This window comes from Salmo salar, chromosome ssa02, assembly GCF_905237065.1.
Source record: "Salmo salar chromosome ssa02, Ssal_v3.1, whole genome shotgun sequence".
NCBI lineage: Eukaryota > Metazoa > Chordata > Actinopteri > Salmoniformes > Salmonidae > Salmo > Salmo salar.
The window spans coordinates 64,226,881-64,236,524 of NC_059443.1; the positions used below are offsets into that span (position 1 = coordinate 64,226,881).

At 45.4% G+C, this 9,644-nt stretch overlaps 1 protein-coding gene across 19 annotated transcripts in view; it reads left to right on the forward strand.

Annotated features, from left to right (window-relative positions):
• LOC106589946 (nuclear factor 1 X-type) overlaps positions 1–9,644 on the forward strand; it is a 166,458-nt gene that overhangs the window by 27,366 nt on the left and 129,448 nt on the right. The gene's annotated exons all lie outside the window — the stretch shown is intronic.

Below are 9,644 nucleotides of genomic sequence, written 5' to 3' on the forward strand. Positions count from 1 at the left end.
CAAGTGTTTTTCGAAGTTCCATGAATTAATGAATGCCCTTCGTTATTTTAATTGGACTTAATAGCCTACTTTAACCATACAATTGAATGTGTTGTTGTCACTGTAATTTCTATTCACTTTCTGTAATAAGTGTTCAGTTTTAGAATTAGGCCTAAGGAACAGTAACTGCATGTTTGGCTGGGGGGAAATATAGGCCCTCTCGGTCAGCTCTTTGTAGTAGACGCAGTCAAATCATCAGCTAAAATCACAGTGGAGGAAATGTCAGTCTTAAAGAAACGTATTTCTTACAGAAAACCATAAACAGCATTAATGATTTATTTAAAGATAGATATTGTCGTATGGGTCAGCTGGGGTCAATGTAATTTAGCTTGTAAGAGTTCAGACTTGGCATTATTTCATTTGTTTGTTTTATTTGCCTATACATTTATTCAGGGCACTTCTTTCAAAAACTGCATATTTAGTTTAGATATATTTCCAAGCCAAGTGCATATGGGGTTGAGCTCCACGCACATCATGTTTCTCTTTCTTTCCATTAATTAAAATTAATTGGCTACAGATCCGCCATGAGCCGAGCAGCGCGGCGGGCGCGTGCATGCTGCCCATATGCGCAATACATATTGATCTTGTTAAGCTTCTGTGAGCTGATTTGTTTTCCTCGCGACTGATTTTTCACCAGTAATTGATTTGTCAGCGTTATAATGATCTGATTTAATTTAAGTCTAGTAGCATATTCATCATTTGCATTATAAAAAGGCAGTCAAAGTTGCTTGGCCTCAAGACATTATGCAGATCATTTGGCAGTGAGAATATGAAAGGAAATACATGATATATTTTTCTTGCCTGTTCCAATATTATATGTTTGCAAGTTGTGCAAATTCTTGCGATATGATCTTTTGACTAAAAAGTTCTCTGCAAGCGTTGAGCGGAGTTTGCAGAGGGCCAATTAACCTTGGTTTTCCGGTGAGTGGCACGGTGCGTGTGTGTGTGTGTGAGAGAGAGAGAGAGAGAGATAGAGAGAGAGTGTGTGCTTATCATACCACCCGCGGGAATTATACTCGCATTCCTCCGGAATCAACCATTTTGTCTGGAGATTGTCTTTACATTTTCTTCGATTTAACCATGTTGTTAATAATGAAACAATCAGCAATGGGGACATGTGGTAACAAATGTAAACAATCAGTGATACATTATTAATGAGGATAAAAGCTTTGTTGGAATGGACATGCTTAGGTGAGGGACCTTGGGCATGACGCGTAATGGACGCGAAGTATGGATAGCCAAATCAGTACATTTGTAAAGTGGCGCTGGGAGGGTTTTTGAGGTGGAATATGGCACTGTTTTATGCTTTTTTTCTAGGGAGAGGAAGGAGATGAGGGAACCATTTGCATAAAGGTTTTATGTAATGTGTTTGGATATCAATTATTGCTTCAGTCTCCACTCAAGTTTCCCAGAAAATGTGATGTTTAGTGCAGGCTAGACTGCGTCGAGTCTGGATTTGCTTGCGTTTTCACGAGGCTTCCGCAGTCTGCCTTTTACGCACAGTGCCAACCCATGAAGTTTTCTGCTGCTCTTAATGACAAAATACTTAACCCTTGCTGGATATGCGTTTAGTTGTTGGTCGATTTAATGTTGTTTTTTAAATGTATATATTTTATGGTTAGTATATTCCCCACTTGTTTTAGAATTGCGTAGGCTATACTTCAAACGCACTGAGCCGTGTGTGGCAATGAATGCCCGCGTTATGGTCGACTTGAAAGAAATAAATGAGTTTAGGCCACATAGCTGTGAGCATTAGGAAATAATGTACGTTTGGTGATAGAGATTATGTCAAAATAATCTCTCAAACAATAATGTAGTTGTAGTTTGATTGCGTGTGAAGGGAAAGCAAGGACACCGCACTATGTGTGTCCATATTAGTGTGTTTGGGAAGAGCTGCCACGAGATTTGGGCAGGTCAGCGCACAGGGATAAATGTGCAGGGCCAGCTCTAGCCTTTTGGGGGCCCTAAGCGAGATATCCTGCAATTGTACACATTTTGCCGTGGCGTGGAGAGACATTATTTTTTTAAGTTTTAAAGCGGCCTGAGGCCATAAGCGATGTCATGTCTGCCTGGAGCCAACCCTGTCAATGCTTGTAGGTTAACCCCTTCCTTCATCACTTCAGTACTGGAAGCACCAAACTATTGATTAATCTCAATGAATGATTCAGTAGTTGATGATGATGTCCTTATTTATTATGCAATTTATCAATTTGGAACAGTTGAGAAATCACAAAATAAAATGTTTGTTACATGTCTCATTTTTCAACTATTCCAAATAGATGAATTTGCCTTCACTTTTAAGTTACAGCTTGCCGTGTTAGATAGATATTGCCTGGCTACCCAAACTCCTTGCTCCGGCCAAATACTACACCACGGCCATGGTCATTAGTTTATTCTCCACAATGAGTCTGGATCTGAGTACCTCTGAGTACCTCCCCTGGAACGCAAACACATTCTAACCGTTCTGATTGGTCCCAGAAACCGATGGGTTGGGCCAGCACCAGAAATACATGTGGGTAAAGCAGCTTTTAGAAAATTCATCACTGGCTTTGATACTCTGATTGGTTAGAAATGATCCAATTGCTGATGACTTTGTTTTGTCCAACACTCCTCATTTTGACATCACCACAAACGACTTCAATGATGGAAGTCTCAGACTGAAGTATGTAGCTAACATAGAGCAGTGGAATAATTCAGTTTGAGTCGTCAGGTAAAGATAGATAGGCCTTAGTCCTGATGTCAGGCGATCAGTCTGTCAGTAGTGTGAGTTATTCTCACCCAGTTTGTCCTCCAGGGACCTCATGCGTCAGCGGTGGGCTTTGGTTACACCAGCACCGGATGGTGACTGGGGTGTACGGTGGTGTTGGTGTAAGCCGAGGTGGCCTCCCTTGATCCGGTAACATAGCCTACCAAGCTGGTAACATCGTTCCTGCCGTGGTGTCACTTTTCACCACACTGACACCGGGACAGGAGCTGGTGATGGACATAGAAATATAACTATTAGAATGGGACCCGCAGGCCCTCCACCTATCAGGGAACATTGACTTGAATGGAGGTGCCCATTCTAGTCATTGTATTTCTATGTTGGTGGAGCTGAGAATAGGCATAGGGTGTGGGGTGATGGATGGGTAGAATGCCCCGGTGCTGCCTGGCAGGGTGACACCCTGCACTACATTGTGTTCTGGTTACTTATTAATCTCCCCAGGCTAATGGAGGACACCGCTCTGCCTGGGGTCAGCTCTGCCTGGGGTCAGCTTCTGCCTGGGGTCAGCTCTACCTGGGGTCAGCTCTGCCTGGGGTCAGCTCTACCTGGGGTCAGCTCTACCTGGGGTCAGCTCCTGCCTGGGGTCAGCTCTACCTGGGGTCAGCTCTGCCTGGGGTCAGCTCTGCCTGGGGTCAGCTTCTGCCTGGGGTCAGCTCTGACTGGGGTCAGCTCTACCTGGGGTCAGCTCTACCTGGGGTCAGCTCTGCCTGGGGTCAGCTCTGCCTGGTGGGCTCTGTGCTAGTTCATATGTTCTATGTGTATAGGACTATGTCTGTTATATACACTGCAGTGCTTGTAAATGTGTACATTTACTGTATGTGTTTATGCACGCTTGTACGCATCCATGTAATAATACATGTATATACATTTACTATACTGTATGCATAATGAGAAAGAATGTACATGCATATATACATCGCCACATTTAAACAGAATACTCCATCTCTACTACTGGTAACCTAATAATGCAAGCACTAAAGTCCCAGCTAGCTGAAGTCCTGTAGGATACCTTGTACTATATCTCTCATCCCGGGCCGGGTGCATCTCCTCTCCTCCTGCCTTTGAGGAAGACGAGTTAAATCCATCCTCTGTTCATCTGTTTATCTGTGCAGTCTTCCTGACCGCCCATGGAAAATGGATTTACCACACTTTACCGCTGCCACTCCACAATCACCATGCAGCACAGGATAATAGGTTGCTGACTGTCCCGTGTGTGTGTGTGTGTGTGTGTGTGTGTGTGTGTGTGTGTGTGTGTGTGTGTGTGTGTGTGTGTGTGTGTGTGTGTGTGTGTGAGAGAGAGAACGAGTGAGAGTGTTTGTGTGAGTGAGCGAGCGAGAGTGTGTTTGTGTGAGAGAGTGTTTGTGTGTGTGAGTGAGCGCGTGAGAGTGAGTGTGTGTGTGTGTGTGTATAACACCCCAACCCCCCAGCATGGATTAGATTTTGGCTGAGCCGTGGCCAGTGGTAGCAGGCAGCCCCTACAGCAGTCTGGTGGCGGTCTGCGATATACTGCTGTGGAACACACACACACACACACACACACACACACACACACACACACACACACACACACACACACACACACACACACACACACACACACACACACACACACACACACACACACACACACACACGTTCCAGATATACATAGTGAGGATTGTGGTGGAGGGAAGAAGTTAACTATAATCAGTTCAGTATGGTACACATGTGTTTGTGTGTGTGTGTGTGTGTGTGTGTGTGTCGATACGATAGAGAGAAGAATAGATGACAAACAGCCGTACCCTCCTCTCCTCAGCCAAGCCAATCTCACCATGAGAAAATACATTTGATATTCAATGTGAAATGTGCTCATTATAAGGCACCTATTTGCTTAGTTTAAAGATTAGAGATGAAGTGTCGAGCTCTGAAAAACCTCGTCATTCAATTCACTCATGACTTCCTTCTGCAGGGTATTACATTCTATCAGACATCAGAACCAAATGTACACACATACCAATAATGAAACGGTGTAGATAGATGAAGGCCACAGACTCTTTGTGTGTCCAAAATGGTACCCTATTCTCTACATTATGCACTATGGACCCTGGTCAAAAGTAGTGCACTATTTAGGGAATAGGGTGCCATTTGTGAGGCAGCCTCTGAGTCTGAGCCCACACATTCTACAGACAGACCAGCCTGCGTTTGCCAACTACCATCCAGGAACATACATAAGGTAAGGAGGGAGAGTCTGTGTCCCAAATGGCACCTTATTCCCTAAACAGTGCACTACTTTTGACCAGGGCCTACAGGGAACAGGTTGCCATTTGGGACGCTGACAAAGTCTGTGATTCTGCCAAGTTGGAGACAACTTTCAGAAGACGTGATAACGGAAAGACGCAATGAAAGACGTGAGGGATGAGAGGAGTGAGGGATGAGAGGAGGCTCTCTGGCAGCTGCCCTGGAAGAGAAGAGACTCCCATTTTCTTTTACTTCCTCCTCCCTCCACTTTCTTCTCCTCGTCGACTCGCCTCTGTTGAAGAGAGAGCAACGTTTGAGAAGGATCCTCAACTCTGGTTGAGTTGTTGTTGTTTCCCTCCCCCTCCTCCCCCCTCCTCCCCCTGCCTCACCCGTTGGTGTTTTTTTCTTTTATTTCGTTTCTTCTCTGTTTCGTCGGGTAGCTAACCCAGTGAATGGGACAAGGCGGTTAACCGTGAAATGAAAGCTCTTAGTTACTTGTGGGGTTTTTCTCCAAAGAGGATTTGACACATCATGCATCCATACACAGACCACTCACACATACACAGACCACTCACACATACACAGACCACTCACACATACACAGACCACTCACACATACACAGACCACTCACACATACACAGACCACTCACACAGACCACTCACGCATACACAGACCACAGACCACTCACGCATACACAGACCACTCACGCATACACAGACCACTCACGCATACACAGACCACTCACGCATACACAGACCACTCACACATACACAGACCACTCACACATACACAGACCACTCACGCATACACAGACCACTCACACAGACCACTCACACATACACAGACCACTCACGCATACACAGACCACTCACACAGACCACTCACACATACACAGACCACTCACGCATACACAGACCACTCACGCATACACAGACCACTCACGCATACACAGACCACTCACGCATACACAGACCACTCACACATACACAGACCACTCACGCATACACAGACCACTCACGCATACACAGACCACTCACACATACACAGACCACTCACGCATACACAGACCACTCACACATACACAGACCACTCACACATACACAGACCACTCACACATGCACAGTACAGAAATATCTACTTAGAGCCACTAGATCAATGTATAGGCATTGATTTCTGACAAAGCAGATCTATTGAATGTGTTTTTATATTCTATATGTATTTTATATGTAGAATTAGAGTGACTAGACACTGTATGTCCAAGCATCCAGCACCAATTAGATGTATAGATCCTCTCCCTTCATTTCTGTAACAGCAGTTCTATTGAGTCCATGTATAGTGTGTTCTGTATGTATTCTATGTCCGAGAAATGCCCCTGGCTGGTAAGCAATTCTATGAATGCATTTCTATATTATATAGCTATGTATTTTTGGGGGAAAATGCCCTTGCTAAATCTGGTGGGAGACGTTTAGTATAGAAGAAAAAGGGTTTTATTAAACAAATAGATGTCACGCTCTTCTCAGTAGAAGTGAGCCAAGAAACTGTAGCGTGGATCGTTCTGACATGATTGAAACCAGGCAGTCAGCCGTGAAAACCATGTCTCAGTTCAGAGATGCTCCGTCCCATTAAAGGACTTGACTAAATCCTCCGTCTCAAAGGATTTTCTACTTACTATCGCCGTCTCCATCAGCTGCTTGATACAACGTTTCCATCAGGTGTTTCCATACAATTGACATTTTTGTCTTTTAGCAAACACTCTTATCCAGACTGACTAACAGGAGAAATAAGGGTTAAATGCCTTGCTCAAGGGTACCTGGCCGGATTTTTCACCTAGTCGGCTCAGGGATTTGAACCAGTGACCTTTTGTTTACTGGCCCAGCTCTCTAACCACTAGGCTACATGCCACTCACTATATCATGTATTAGTAAACTGAAGAGAATTTGCAGACAGAAGCTTCAGCGTCAGATATGTTTGAATATATATATACATCCAGTGCAGACAGTTGATCTGAAGATTTGCAGGAAAGCCGTAGTGCCAGATAATAATCTGATTGGTTAGCTGCTAGGTAAAGAAGTAATAACACAGCATATGAAGCAGGTAGAACAGCCTGATTGGTTAGCTGCTAGGGTAAAGAAGTAATAACACAGCATATGAAGCAGGTAGAACAGCCTGATTGGTTAGCTGTTAGGTAAAGAAGTAATAACACAGCATATGAAGCAGGTTGAACAGCCTGATTGGTTAGCTGTTAGGTAAAGAAGTAATAACACAGCATATGAAGCAGGTAGAACAGCCTGATTGGTTAGCTGCTAGGGTAAAGAAGTAATAACACAGCATATGAAGCAGGTTGAACAGCCTGATTGGTTAGCTGCTAGGGTTAAGAAGTAATAACACAGCATATGAAGCAGGTAGAACAGCCTGATTGGTTTGATCCCCGTTTAATGGGACCATAGAGATACATGTATATGATTCATGTTCTATTTAGTCCTGTGGTTGGAACAAGCATTCGTCAACCATACAGCTAGATATAGGTTAGTGTATGTGTAATACAGTACCCTTTGCCAGTTGATCTGATCGTGGCTCATAGGATACCATAGGTCTAGAGTACCAGTGCTTCACTGCATTGGCATGACACAACACACTCTGAAGGTCATTTATTTTAGTGTGTTTGTACCACAGGGACAAGTGAGGAGCGTTTGTATGGGGAGGTGTTGACAGGAGCGTCTAATGCTGTAGGCATGTTAGACAGTCACATCAATATAGAGCAGCTCTCTCACTCTTTTTCTCTCTCTCTGTCTCTGTCCCTCTCTCCCTCTGTCCCTCCCCTCTCTCCCTCTCTCTCTGTCTCTGTCCCTCTCTCCCTCTGTCCCTCCCCTCTCTCCCTCTCTCTCTGTCTCTGTCCCTCTCTCCCTCTGTCCCTCCCCTCTCTCCCTCTCTCTCTGTCTCTGTCCCTCTCTCCCTCTGTCCCTCCCCTCTCTCCCTCTCTCTCTGTCTCTGTCCCTCTCTCCCTCTGTCCCTCCCCTCTCTCTCTCTTGGTCCCTGTCCCCCCCTCTCTGTCTCTCTCTCTTTCTCACTCTCTCTCTCTCTGCCTCTCCCTCTCTTTCTCTCTCTCTGTTCCTCTCTCTCTCTGTCCCCCCTCTCTGTCCCCCCCCCCTCTCTCGATCTCTCTTTCTCTCTCTGTCCCTCGCTCTATCCCCTCTCTTTCTCTCTCTGTCCCCCCTCTCTCTCTGTCTCTCTCTCTGTCCCCCCCTCTCTGACCTTCTCTCTCTTTCTGTCCCTCTCTCTCTCTCTTTCTCTGCCCCCTCCCTCTCTCTGCCCCCCCCTCTCTATCTGTCTCTCTCTTCTCACTCTCTCTGCATCTCCCTCTCTTTCTCTCTCTGTCCCCCCCTCTCTCTCTGTCCCCTCTCTTTCTCTCTCTGTCCCTCTCTTACCGTCCCCTCTTTCTCTCTCTGTCCCTCTCACTCTCTCTCTGTCCCCCCTATCTCTCTCTGTCCCTCCCCATTCTCTCTCTCTCTCTGTCCCCCCCCTCTCTGTCCTTCTCTCTCGCTGTCAGTCAGTCCAGTAGTTTTCGTACTGAAAACCGTCCTGTGATTCCGTACACCACAGTAGTAGAAGTGTACTAGGCTGGGCTAGGCCTGGACAGTACAGTCAGCCAGTCTCAGTAGAACAAAGTGTTCTCTAACTCTCTGCTCTCACTCCTCTGGAGAGAGGAGGAGGGTTTTGGCTGCCCTCCAGGGGTGGAAAAATCTATAAGCCATTACGTAATATACCATATCTTTACCTTAGGTGAACCCAGTACAAGATCCACAGCTGTGAGCACACCGAGGGAGGCAGGGAGGCCTGTGTGGAAAAGAGATTGTGTGTGTGTGTGTGTGTGTGTGTGTGTGTGTGTGTGTGTGTGTGTGTGTGTGTGTGTGTGTGTGTGTGTGTGTGTGTGTGTGTGTGTGTGTGTGTGTGTGTTCTGTGTAGAAACAGAGAGAGGGAGAATGAGTGTGTGTACTGTATTAGAGAGAGACTTCTTTGTGGCCAGTCTGCAGCACTTGCAGACCCTCACATCAATAGGTCACATCACAATTAGCTGGAACTCTATTGTAACATTAGCTACTTTCCTTTCTTTCTGTTTTTCATCTGTTTATTTGTTCATTTTCAAGCATACTTTTTGAAAGCAGCATTTGCATAGATAGACTTAAGAGGAAACTTCTGGATTCTTCACAGTGACTTGGCCAAGTGATCAGGATGCTTTTAGAGTAAGTCAGATCCTCTATGATTCATTTATTTTGATTAAATATACATTTAAATCAGAATACTGTTGTGTGATGTGAAACGCCATGGCAACGGACTGCACAGTACATCCAAAGCTGCTGGGCTGAATATTAATTTACGAAAGCTTCTTCTTCCCGCATACAGATAAGTGTGTGTGAATGCGTGCATACAGGTGTGTTTGAAAATGGGAGTATGAGGCCGCGGGCCGTGCAGCGGTGAACAGACCTGCTTTTCACTTCACACATTGACAGAATTGACACGTCAACGCTTTCATCCCATAATATGCACTAATCATGGCTTGACAAGATGGGCCAGGTCTGCATCCCAAATGGCACCCTATGGGCCCTGGTCAGAAGTAGTGCACT